Source organism: Callospermophilus lateralis, chromosome 16, assembly GCF_048772815.1.
Source record: "Callospermophilus lateralis isolate mCalLat2 chromosome 16, mCalLat2.hap1, whole genome shotgun sequence".
NCBI lineage: Eukaryota > Metazoa > Chordata > Mammalia > Rodentia > Sciuridae > Callospermophilus > Callospermophilus lateralis.
The window spans coordinates 53,739,218-53,753,660 of NC_135320.1; positions in this window are offsets into that span (position 1 = coordinate 53,739,218).

A 14,443-nucleotide genomic window follows, 5' to 3' on the forward strand; every position below is an offset into this window, starting at 1 on the left:
ATGCTATTTCATATAGTTAGTTTGATTTTAAGTTATTTTCATGCATAAACACAAGTCTGGTTCTTATTACCCTTGCTTGGTTAAAAGTCAGTGTTCGGTCACTAAATTTTGACTAATAACTACACCCATATTCTTTTTTTTTTTTTTGCATCTAGTACATTTTGACTAATTTTTTTCTCACTACTTGATTCCAATCTGAGAACACAGATTATCAGGAATTTCAAGAACTGCCCAAAGACTGAACTATCATAAATTGTCATAAAAGGAATTATTCGTTTGTTTAAAAAAATAATATATCATTTGAGTGGTGGGTTACTCCCTGCACATCCAGCTGCTTTCTGATTTGACTTGAGGGTTCAATTGCTTTTCTGATTCATTCTGGCTGAGTAGACTTAAGTGCAGATTGAGAAGAGAAAACCATTTAAATATTGTATAATAGGAAAAGGGTGAAATCTGGAACAGAAAAAGAATAGATTAGGGGGAAAGGAGGCTGATGGCTGATGTTGCCCTTGAAATTGCTAAGATGTGGTTTCTGAGGGTTCTAGTGTGTCTGTGAATGATTTGGTGTTTAAGTTCCCTGGAGTGTTCCACCTTCCTCTCAATAATTACACTAACGACATCAAGAGTGTTTTGAAAATCCTCATGTGTCTACCCTGCATACATTACAGCGCCACGTGGTCCTATTTGCTCAGTATGCACTGTTCAAAATAATTTGAGATGCTTCCCATTTACCTTGAGTAAATATCAAACAGATCTTGATATCTATATCTGTCTCATGAAATATACATCTTCTCTAACTGAGCCCAAATGATTAATTTACAGCTATGTGATGATTAGCATAAAAATCTCATCACGACACAAGATAGAAATGTTATCACTAATTGCCATTTGAAGTGAAGAATGTTTGCTGCATAGAAATTAATGATGCATGCTCACTTCTCAATTCTCCATTAAACCCGAAAACCCAGGACTGTTTGGGGAGCGGAAAGAAATTACCTTTGAAGTTTGTTTTTCCTTTTGCCCTCTCCCTTAGATGCTTCACAATTAACCAAAGGAAGGAAGGGAGGCAATGGTTAATGGAGTTTTGTACATAAAACGAGACAGATGAACTCAGCTCTCATTCAATCAGGTCTTCCAATCAATTGATTCCTCAACTCCAGGCAAAGACCTTTTCCCTGGACAATTAGGACCTCCTGTGGCCTTGAAACTTAACAGATAAATATTCATATGTTTGCAGCATATCCTAAGGGTGCTCGAGTGCTTAGGAAAATCTGACATTCTTAATACAATTACTAGTCATTTCAGGTTTGCTCAACCAGCCACACAATTATCTACAAGTTTGGTGGTCCCTCACAAATCTATGCTTTATTTGCCAGATTTAAAGAATACTTAGCTGGGCTGTAGACCTTGATGATAAAGTCACGTCCTGATCTAATTAATTCCCTTAATTCTAAGTATCAGCTAGTCCATCCCAGAGATTTCCGCCAAGCTGAGCTTATCTCTGATCCTGTGCCAGGCCATCCACACCATCTTCATCCTTATCACTAATACCCACGCTGGGCAAACGATGCTGCTAATAAACTTAACGTGTATTCCTCAGTGAATTCTTATTCAATAAGTTGGTCCCATTTTAACACCATTTAAAGATGATAAAACCTAATTATTTATCAAATATGACTGAAATCTAGAAAATTCACACTGAATATCATCCCCAAACATGCACTCTCTGGGTGGAGACCCATCCAGTCTTTACACTGTGGATAGATGCCTTTTATCTAGTGCCATTTTCATTTCAAGAATTAGAAAGTGGATTTAACACTACCACACTTTCACCAAGGAAAGAGGGTCCCTGCCCTGGACCCTGTGCTTTAGAGTGACTAACGTATCACAGAAATACACCAATAATAAACGTATTGAGGGGGCTGGGGATATAGCTCAGTTGGTAGAGTGCTTGCCTTGCATGCACAAGGCCTTGGCTTCAATCCCTGGCATCACCAAAAAAATAAATAAAATTAAATAAATAAGTGTATTGAGGGACACATGGATATTTCTGTTACCAGAGAGCCAGCATTCAGGGCCAACACAGTGTGACTCAGGACTCAGCATACACATTCAAGCTAATGCCATTTAGGCTCCAAAAAAAGGAGGTCCTCAGGTCCTGCCTTTGAGAGAAGACTATGTCTCAATGCTGTGAAGAAAGACGCTGCTGCAGAGCTTGAAGATTTGAGAAAGAAGAAAAAGCAAATTCATTAACTTGTCAAATCTTTCCTGTTAGCATGAAAGCAGTAGGTTCTTACATAATAAGGTTTTGTTTCCTGGCAGTCTCAAGCTTCTTCTGTCTTCCTGATTCTCAGCATGTTCCCGTTTGTGACTCTGAAGGTGTTCATGAGTTAGCAGGGCATTAGCAACAGTTGAACATGGTGATGTTTTGCATTATTTAATATTTGCAACATTAAATAATTTGCCTTCCTTATAAACTTGAGTATGTGTTAGTCTAAACGTAATACTTCTGAAATGTAATATCCATAACTTACATTGTCAACTTCATTGGCATGCCGTACTAGAAATGCAAATAGTTTTATTTTATACAATTAATAATATTCAACAAACATCTTAAAATTTAAGTAGTAAATGTTTTATTTAAATATTTTTTATTTGGGGGCTGGTGTTGTGGCTTAGTGGCAGAGCACTTGCCTAGCATGTGTGAGGCACTGAGTTCGATTCTCAGCACCATGTATCAATAAATAAAATAAAGTTCCATTGACATCTAAAATAATACTTAAAATAAATATTTTTATTTTAACATCTTATATTCATTAATTATAATTTACATTTCCTCTTAATGTAATAATTATCATTAAATTATTTTAAAATTTTAAAAAGTCAGATAAAATTTACCATCTTAGCCATTTTTAATTGTACAGTTGAGTGGCCTTAAGTACATTCATTTTACTGTGCAACTATTACTACCATTTCCAGAGCTCTTTTTATCTTGCAAAACTGAAACTCTGTACCCACTGAGCAGTAACTTCCTGTTCCCCCCGCATCTCAACCTCTGGCAACCACTGTTCTACCTTATGTCTTTAAGTTGACTGCTTTAGGTACCTCAAATAAGTGGAAGAACCATACAGTATTTGTCTGTGTTGACTAGTTTATTTCATGTAGCACTATGTTCTTTTTTTTCGGTGGGGTGGGGGGGAGCTTAACAGGGATTGAACCCAGGGGTGTTTAACCACTGAGCCACTTCCCCAGCCCATTTTTTTTCATATTTTATTTAGGTTCTCACTGAGTTGCTTAGAGCCTCAATAAGTTGCTGAGGCTGGCTTTGAACTTGTGATCCTCCTGCCTTAGCCTCCCAAGTCTCTTGGATTACAGGCCTGTGTCACTGTGCTTGGCTAGCATAACATTCTTAAGGTTTATTCATGTAATAGTATGTGTCATAATTACCTTCCTTCTCAGACTGAATGATATTCATTGTATATATATAACACATTTTACTTATCTCTTCATCCACTGCTGAGCACTTGGATTGCTTCCACTTTTTAGCATTTTGCAATAATTTTGCTATGATCAAAGATATAAAGTACCTTTTTGAGACACCGTTTTCAATTCCTTTGGGACTATACCCAGAAATGGAATTGCTAGATCAAATATGGTAATTCTATTTTTAATTCCTCTCACTTTAAAAGTTAATTTTGAATATTTTAGAAGAAAGAGAGTCTTTTAGAAAACATATGAAGTATTTTTACATCTACTTTATATCTTATTGAGTGTATCCAAATGTTCTTAATTATTATACAAATTAATTTTAATTTGTAACATTTTAATTTATAACACATTGGTGTTATTGTCAACAAAAATACAAGTTGTTTGAAAAATAATGATTTTGTTAAAGATAAGAAAAATTTTATGTAATACATATATAAGTTACAAATTATGCATTTTTATTATTCATTCACATACTACTGGCCCATCAATAAATGCAAATTATGCATTTTTTATTATTCATTCACATGCTACTGGCCCATCAATAAAATATCCAGGCATGGCAAATAATAATTAAATTCACTACCTTTGATACTTTTCCAACTTTCAGTAATCATCAACGTGTATTTTTCAAAGCAATATGCTAAAACATATAGTTTAACAGTCTGTTAGTTTTCCTTTATAATGTTTAAATATTTACACATAAAAATTCTCTCTCACAATCAAGAAGACCAGAAATCTCAGGCTGGACAGCTCTGCAGCTCAGTGCTCCCCTCCCCAGAGCTTCACAGACATTACTGGTAGGCTTAGATTTGATGGTTCAAATACAATAGATTTCTCATCAACAGAAGTTATACTCTGATGAGATAACTCACTCCCTACATTGCAGCCAGGATATTTATCATTACAAGCTGTGCACTCACTTGCTTGGAGTTCTTCATGAACTTCCCTTTGTACTTGGAATAAAGTTCCAATAAAGTTCATTATGTGAAGGGCCCTGCATGTTCTTGCCCTGCCTCCCTAGCTAGATTCAGTTTTTACTATCCTCCTCTTTACTCTAGACACATTGGTGTTTGGGGTTTGTTTTGGTTTTGTTGTTGTTGTTGTTGTTGTTGTAGTTTTTGGTTGTTTTTGTTTTTGTTTTCCTACTTCTTCCAACATATCCCTTTCTGCTCTGTAATATTTTTTCCCCTCCCCCTTCTTTGTCTAATTAACTCCTGCCTATCCATCAGACTCATCTCCCAGGTTTTTCCTTCAAAAAATACCCTTCGAATCTTTTAGAGAGATCTTAACTTGAACAAAAATAATTACCATGATGGTCATGCATAAAAACGAACAGGTGTTGAGTGTTTGCTATCCAACCATCCAAGAAGTATGCACTTCACAAGTATTAAGTCTTTGAATTTCCACAAAGCCTGCCTTCCTCTCTTATAAATAATTAAGTCAAGATTAGACACGTTAAGTCACTTGCCCAAGTTTACATTACTAATTAGAAGTAGGCCCACGATTTTAATCAAGACCATGTAAAACCATTATTTAGCCATGGTGCCATATTGGTTTTCTCTGGTAAGGGCCCTGGTTCAAGATTTATACACTCATCCTATGTGTTTGTTAAGTTCCTATCATGTGCAAGTCACTGTAACGCACTGAACAAACAAGATATCCCTATGGAATTGAACAGGTTCTGAGATGGAGAGGAAGTGGGGATGGCCAGCTATTGACAGAATGGATCTAGATGGCCTCTAAAGAGAGGATATTTGAACTGAGTCCTGAAGGATGATGGACTAGAAAGAGCTAGATGTTCTTCAAAATTATGGCCTTACTATAATAATAGAGACCCTACATTTTAATCAGAGTAAGGATTTCATTTTCCCACCATACCTTGGGATTAGATGTAGTCATGTGACTAAATACTAGCTAATGAGTCACAACTATAAGTGGCGTGAGAAATTTCCAGCCAGGCTCCTTAGGGAGACTTAGGGATGGGAATGCTCTTTTCCTCCCCATCCAAGTCAGCAGACTTGGATCATGAAGTGAATTAGGGGATAGAAGTCATACAGCAGCAGAGAAGCAGACAGGAAGGGGGTCCCTGAGCTCTGGACTGACCACCTCAGATAAACTTCAGTGATATCATGCTTCCTTCCAAGGGATGATTGGACTTCTTTATCCTTCTGAAGATATACTGCTGCTACTTATGCAGTGCAGATGACAAGCTTCATATACCAAGCTTTGACCACAGTGGTGATTAATAAAAACATCATCAAGAAGTCACTACAGACCCCCTGGGTTGCCTCTGACTCCCAGTCACAGGAAGTGGCCAGTTTCCCTTTCTCTCGTGCATGTCTTTGGAAGGCAACTGGGAGGTGTTTGGTACACTGGAGGGGCCAGGAGCTTGATCAGATGACACCTGCCAAACAGCCAGATTAAAAAGTGCTGCAATGCAGATCTCTGAGAAATGCCCCCCTGACACAGTAGTGATTTCACAAACACATTCAAGTGCTTAGATAAAAGCTTTTGATGTCCCTGATCTTTGCACTTCCAAATGGTGGCTGAACAAACAAAAATCAGTCTTCTTTGAAATCCTTCAAAGCAGTGAAATCGCCTAAATCAGTTTGTTGACTATTCTTTAACTTCCAAAGGTCAGGGGAGGTTTTCTGTTTGTTCATCTTTCCAGAGACACTTTCACATTCTCTTCTATGTACCTTTGTTCTAGGAAATCTATATCCATAATTTATCCGTTTGATATACAAATTGGAATTCTCCATAAAGACGGCCAATTTTCCTGAAAAGTGAGAATGATTACTTTCAACAGTTGTGTAAACATTCTATTAGGAAATGGTAAATAGAATTTACCATCATGGCAGTAAATGATCAAAGGCAGGAACTGATTCCTTTTTTTAATTGGTACATTATGATTTTACATTTTTTCTCTCTAGCTTCCACATATGAGAGAGAATATACACTCATTGACTTTCTGAATCTGACTTATCTTGCTCAACTTGATGGTCTCCAGTTCCATCCATTCTCCTGCAAATAACAAAGCTTCATTCTTCTTTGTGGCTGAATAAGACTTCATTGTGTATATATACGCCACACTTTCTTTAACCATTCATCTGCTGACTGACACCTAGGCTGGTTCTGTAACTTGGCTATTGTGAATTGCACTGCTATAAACACGGACATGGTGTATCACTATAGAATGCTGACTTTAATTCTTCAGGATAAATACCGAGGTGTGGTATAGCTGGACCATTTGGTGTTTCCATTCCTAGAGTTTCAAGGAAACTTCATACTGATTTCCATAGAGGTTGTACTAATTTACGACCCCACCAACAGTGCACAAGTGCTCCTTTTTCCCCACAACCTTACCAGCATCTACTCTTACTTGGATTCTTGGTGAATCCAAGTAAGACACAGAGTCTGTCACTCTGTCTGAAATGAGATGAAATTTCAGTGTAGTTTTGATTTGCATTTCTAGGATTCTAAAGATATTCAACATTTTTTCATCTATGTGTTGATCATTTGAATTTCTTCTTTTGAGAAATGTCTGTTTAATTTAATTGCCCAGTTATTGACTAGAGATTTTGGGGGGGGGGGGCTTCAGTTTTTTTAGTTCTTTATATATTCTGAATAGTAATCCTCTGTTGAAGAGTAGCTAGCAAAGGTTTTCCCCCATTCTATAGGCTTCACACTCTTGTTTCCTAAACTGTGCAGAAGCGTTTTAATTTCACACCATGCCATTTTATTAATTCTTGGTATTATTTCCAGAGCTTTAGGATCCTAGTGAGCAAGTCATTGCCTGCATCTATATGTTGGAATGTTAACTCTGTGTTTTCTTCTAGCAGTTACAATGTTTCTGGTAAAATTCCCACATCTCATCCACTTTGAGTTGACTTTGTGCAGGATGAGAGAATGGATCTATTTTCATTCTCCTATGTACAAATATCCAGTTTTCTCAGCACCATTTATTTAAAAATGTTTTCTCCAATTTATGTTTTTGGCACCTTCATCAAATATCAGATGACTGTACCTATGTGAGACTGTCTCTGTCTTCTATTCTGTTTCATTGATCTATATGTCTTTTCTATGCCAGTACCATGTTGTTTTTGTTACTATAACTCTGCATTATAATTTGAAATCAGGTATTGTGATAACTCTAGCTTTGCTTTTTGCTCAGTATTTCTTTGGCTATTCTATATTTTTCTTCCACATGAATTTTAGGACAGTTTTTTTGGTAGATCACTTTTGGTAATGAGGCCATTTTAACAATATGAATTCTGTTGATCCATGAACATGGGGGATATTTCCATCTTCTAATATCTTCTATTTCTTGTTTTTAGTATGCTGTCATGTTATTGTAAAGGTCTCACACCTCTTTGATTAGATTTATTTCTAGATATTTCTTATGGGCTATTGTGAGTGGAATTGTTTTCCTGATTTCTTTTTTAGAGGGTTTATTATTGGTATATAGAAAAACTATATTTGTATATTGACTTTGTATACAACTTTGATGAATTTATTTATCAGCTCTAAAAAGTTTTCTGGTGAAGTTTCTTTTTGTTTTGTTTTTGTTTTTTCGAATCTTTTGAGTATAGGATCATATCATCTGCAAACAGTGGTGATTTGACTTTTTCCTTTCTCATTTGCTTCCTTCTTATTCTCTTCCCTTAGCTAACTGCTCTGGCTAACATTTCAAGTATTATATTGAATGGGAGTGGTAAAAGTGGACATCTTTTTCTTTTCTTTTTTTTTTTGGGGGGGGGTGGGTTGGGGAGTGGGAGATACCAGGAATTGAACTTAGGGGTAGTTAACTACTGAGCCACATTCCCAGCCCTGTTTTTCATTTTATTTAGAGACATGGTCTCACTGAGTTGCTTAGAGCCTCACTTTTGCTGAGGCTGGCTTTGAACTCACAATCCTCCTGCCTCAGCCTCCAAGCCTCTGGGATTTTAGGAGTGCACCACAGTGCCCAGAAGACATCTATTTCTTTTTCTTTCTTTCTTTCATTTTTTTAAGAGAGAGAGAGAGAGAGAGAGAGAGAGAGAGAGAGAGAAGAGAGAGAAAAAAATTTTTTTAATATTTATTTTTCAGTTTTCGGTGGACACAACATCTTTATTTTATTTTATGTAGTGTTGAGGATTGAACCCAGCACCCCGCGCATGCCAGGTAAGCGCATTACCGCTTGAGCCACATCCCCAGCCCAAGACATCTTTTTCTTGAACCAATTCTTTTATCAATGTATTTAAAACCCACAAAGTCATACACGTGTCATTGTCATCACTCTAGAAAATTCTGTGTAATTCTATGTGTGCTGAGGTTGTTGCCTTACCATTTATGTAAAATGGAGCTTGGTCATGGTTCAGGAAGATGATGATTTGTACCTGTTTTTCAACAATTTTTAACTAAGTAATCAGCACTTGAGGGGGGTGGAAAATACCACAGAAATTACTGCATGAGGATACGGGATATGAAGCGAATGCTTTGGGATCTTTTTGTCATTAGAGCCCTTTAATCAGGGAGCTACAGGAGTAACAGAAATACATTTAAACAAACTTCAGCAAAAAGAGGAGATGTAGCCAAGCCTGGTGGTGTACCCTTATAATCCCAGCTACTCGGGAGGCTAAGGCAGGAAGATAACTAGTTCAAGGTCAGCCTGGGAAACTTAATAAGAACCTGTCTCAAAATAAGATAAATAAAAAAATGTTTTAAAGGGATGAGAGTATAACTCAATGTCAATGATAGAGCTCTTACCTAGCATGTATGAGGTCTGAGTTCAATCCCCAGAACCTCAGATAGGGAGGGAGTAGGGGAGAGAGAGAGAGAGAGAGAGAGAGAGAGAGAGAGAGAGAGAGAGAGATGCAATGAAAAAATGTCCAGATAGCACACAGACTCAAGGTCTCCAACACAGCAAGGCTTCAGAAACTGAACCAGAGACTGATGCCTGCTCAACCATGCTTCCCAGCCTTCCTCGTCTCACATATATTACATAAAATAATGATATTTCTGTGGCCCATGGGGATAAAATAATGAGGCTGCTTCATGCAACTGAAAGTGACTTGCTCCCTGGCATACTGATCAGCCACTCAAAGTCCTTTCTTTTTTCTTCCAGTTCCCAATCAGGACCGATATTTACTGAGCTTCTTCCTGGGTGTGGCAAGCACAGTTGTAAGGACTCTGCATGCATTTCCTTCACTAGCCCTCTAGGTCAGGCATTCTATTTCCTCTTGTTAAAAATAAGAAAACCCAGTTGTTTAGGAGTTAAGCAACTGGCCCAAGGTCATGAGGTTCAAGGTGGAGGCAGCAGTTGAATTGTTTGCCTCTAGTCCCTGAATCCTAGGCCCCAGTGGTCAGCTCTAGCAGGCATTAAAGCTTTCCACAGTAGGAAGTGAACTGATGGCCAAGGTTGGGTTAGATCCCCACTCCTGAACCAATCAACCATGGGAAAGGGGTGGGCTCCAGGGTAGAAACCCACCAGGTGCTCCTGCTGTGGAAGTGAGGAAGGGCTGTGTTTGCAGCACATCCCACGTTCCCCTGACCCACATCTTGTCCAGTCCTGTGTGTTCTAGGGGTTGATGGAGGTCAAGGGCCATCCCTTTTCATGTCAATTACCCACCTATTTGGTGAAGCATCCCAAGGTCGAATCTTTCCCACTCACCTGCCTCAATTTGGGAGCCCTCTTGTCTGAGAACCCCTCCCTGTCCGGTGCCCCCAGGCTGGGGTGAGTGTCCCCCTCTGTCCTCCCAGAGGACAGACACCTCAGAGCAGGTGCTTCACAGTACAGAGTCTGGACCGAACGGCCTGAACTCAGAATCTGGCTCTGCCACTTACAAGTTAGGCATAAAAACTTCTCAGTGCTGCTACTTCCCTGTCTGAAAAATGTCATTAACAACTACTGAGAGGATACTTGTGAGGATTCTGTGGAGAAAAATCTGTGAAAAGTGCTAAGAATAGTATATGGAACCAATTTGTACCTACTAAAAAAAAATACTCAGTACATATATTGAAATTATCTCTTAGCTGTCTTTCTCTGCCACCAGACTATGAAATCCTTGAATCCAGGATCCTGGCTTTCCTGTCTGTGCATCGAGTGCCCCACACATGGCTGGAGTCCAGTGCATGGTCATCAAATGCAGCCCTCTCCTGCTCACACTGTGGCTTGACATGGCTGCAGGATTTGTATGTGGGAAACAACTAGATTGAGAAGTGGCTCAAAAAGGAACAAACTGGAGATGTAGGCTTAGCAGGTAGAAATTTCCTGGATCTGTAAGGCTATGCAATAGAAATATATAGCATCAGATGCCACATACAGCTGAGCAGGTCAGCAGGTCACACAAGACTGGCCCAGAGAGGACACCCTTACCCAGGCAGCTGATGGGCTCTGCTTGAACAGCTCAGGGCTACATGCTACCAAGTTCTGGCCTCGCATGTGTTCACCTCAGCTTCCTCTTCTATAAAACAGGACTGCTAACATCCACCTCACGGTATTTCCCTAAGTACCGTGTGAGCAACACCTCTCCAAAGCTTTAAACGGTGTCTGGCTTGCCCTCCATCATCAATAATTCAGCTCTTCCTACTATGATCATCACCAAACCAACTATAATGCCACGCTCTTTTTATCTTGTATCTTGGACAGTTTTTTTTTTTAATGTGTGTGTGTGTGTGTGTGTGTGTGTGTGTGTGTGTGTTGCTTTTTGCTTTTATTTATTCAACACTGCTGGGAATCATTTGTGAGCCAGTTGTCCGTTGGAAGTTTAGGACCCAGTCCTCTTGGCCTCAGTAAGCGTAACCCTGTATTCACAGGTGAACAATATAGCTTCTTGATCTTCGAAGGCTTCCTTAAGCAAAGCATCATTCTCAGGTTCAAGTTCTCTTGATATTCCCAGGAATGTGAGGGGACGGTGTTTGCAATCAAGGAACCCACTTACGTGGGGATGAACTTGATTTTGTTGTTAAAAGCAAATAAAGAAAGAAGAACAATAAGAAGGAAATCAAACACAGGTCTGGCGGGACTCTCCTTTAAGTAATAAAGGACTTTCTCATTAGCTTTCTAAGCAACTTTTAGACTGCTGCTGTGCTGCAGAAAGACTTTTAAAAAATGCTTTGGTTTCATACATGGAGAGCAGCCCTCAGGGTGAATTACTGGATGCCCTACATTAGAGGCCTTAGCTGTAAGAACCATTAGCTATAAAAAGAGAGGTTAATTACGAGGAGAACTTCACGGGCTAAGCAGAGGGAGTTACAGTGATTCCCAGTGGGGGAGCTAATCAGGAGGTTGCATTTGGTGGCAACAGCCCTCTCCTGGTCAAGCGCTTAATGGGAGAGTCCCATTTGCGGTGTTTGGGTTTGTGTTGGGAACCAGGAGCCCTGTGTGTTTGGGTTCATTAGCTTTGGGGATTATTGCCTATGGAGATTCATTAACTAGTGGCAGGGGAGGGGTCAGGGGCAAGAGGAGCTGGCAAGATCCAACAAAAGCTCTCATTCTTTAAAATGAGGGTCTTGGTGAAAGTCCAAATAGCCTGCCCAAGGCTGGCACCCTGAGTCACCTGGCTTGGTAAATAGACGTGCACAGCATTTTATAAGATCTTACTCCTCACTGTCATCTACTCCAGATGATTCTATGACATATGTGCCTTAAAATATGCTCACATAAGGAACACTTGATTTCCAAGGGATTGCATGAGTTTTTCTCTTAGAAGCTCTTGAAAACAACATTTTGCTCTTTGTCCCCCAAAAAGGTTTATTTTGAGCAGGAAACCCAATTCCTGATGCAACACTCACCACTGCTAACACTGTGAGAAAAAGGGGCAAAATTTAGGAGCTCATCCCATAAAAGGATTTTCTGGAAAAGTGTATATGCATTTCTGATACCACTGTCAATTATTGAGCACCTACTACATGCCCAATACTGTGCAGAGCATGTTTCTTTGCCTTGTCCCACAATTCTTGCAATGCTCCCAACTCTCTGGGACAGGGCATGGTCACCAGTTCTGCAGGTGATGAGGTTCACGGTCACACTCACAAAAGCCACACCAGGAGAGCAGAGCTAGTTTCTGTACTCAAGTCCTTTGGCTTTGGTCATTTTCCATCATTCTGAATATCCCACTGGTTATTTGTAATCGAACTTAGACCATGTCCTGAGCACTCAAAGGAAGTGGCTTAAGGGAAGAAAGGTTAAAACTTCTATCCCTGTGGGTTTTCTGTGTTGCCCTTTAACCTATTTCACCCACCCCTCCTGATGCTTCTGGACCTTTTGTTAATCTTCCCAACTTTAGAATAAGTGAGTATGCACTTATCAAATGTAAGAGAAATATGAAGTGCTGGTATGTGTTGATGCTCCATTGCTACTATGTTTTCAATATCTATAAGTAACCTTTTTGTCATAACATTTTCAAATTGAATTATGTTTTAAGCCGATCTACTTCACTGTGCTAGCACAGAAGATAGTCCATCATTCTGAACTTCTGCTGTTCATGCCAATCTGGCCATAGAGGCAGTTATATGACATGCTACTGAACAATGGTCATGTCACAGATTAATAAAAATTAATACATTTGACCTTTAGTCTTTGGTTTCTTATCAACAGTGAGCCTAAGCATTTTTAACTTTCCAATATTTTATATTTAGCAACAATAAGGCATTTCCAGTTGCGTTCAGCCAAGGTGGTATGCAAATGAGGGGCTGACACTGTTTGGGAAGTTGCTGGATATGGTAGCAAGAGCATGGTTTTGGGTGCCAGCTTTCCTGAGTTTGACTCCTGATATACCATTACCCATGCTGTGATCTTGGGCAAGTTACATCACCAATCTTCATCTTACTCTCTTCTCTGCAAAAAAAAAAAAAAAAAAAAAAAAAATGAGATTAAGGACTGAGGTTTAGCTCAGTGGTAGGATGTCTGCCTAGCATATGTGAGGCCCTGGGCTGGATCCCCGGCACGAAACACACACACATACCATGAAGTATTAATTTATGTAGTATTCAGAACAATGCCTGGAGCAGAGTAGCTCTATTTAAGTGATTTCTGTTATTATTCAGCAAGAATAATGAATAGGATCTAAAAATAAATTGAGGCAGCAGCTACCATGAGATCAGGAATCGGGATTTATATATGTTTGGATTGTACCATCAGGACCTTCTGGAATTGAAGAACTTAGAGTACTAAAGAATTCAGTGATCATCTTAGTTTCTGTTTCCATTTTAAAAATTGCAACAGACTGGGGAATATATAAAGAATGAAAATTTTATTTCTTATAGTTCTGGAGCTGGGGAGTCCAAGGCCCCTGGCACTGGGTCTGTTAATCTTCCCAACTTTGGAATAAGTGAGTATGCACTCATCATATGTAAGAGAAATATGAAGTGCTGTCCTCCTCAAAGGTGACTCCTCAATGTTGCATTCTTACATGGCACAGGTGAAAGGTCAAGGGCTTCCCCTTCATGATTTAAACACCTCCTAAGGGTCTCACTTAATATTATCACATTGGTGATTAAGTTTCAGCACATGGATTTTGGAGGGAACATAAAATTTCAAACATAGCAGTGATGTATTCATTACTCTCCTTCTCTAACTCACCTCTTGGGCTTTACCCTATGATGTGTTTTGAGAAATAGTTATGAATAAGTTTGTAGTTCACAAACAGGCAAACTCTTTGAAGATGTTTAAGAATAAATAGCTCATAAGCAAAAACTTTAATTACCCTAGGTAGAATTCATGGAATGTATTAAGTATAATATAGTTAATAGGTAGAAATCATGTATATTAATCCCAGATAAAGAGGGATGAAAGGACTAAGAAATACTTAATATTTATGAGGCATCTGAGTACTAAATATGCATAAGGTAGCAGATAGATATAAGACTAAATTCATGATCTCCTAATTGGGCTACATATTGGCTACTCTTCTAGCCTCATGACTTCTGCCCCCAAAATGCAAATGGAATGGAGAGTTGCTCATCTCTCTAC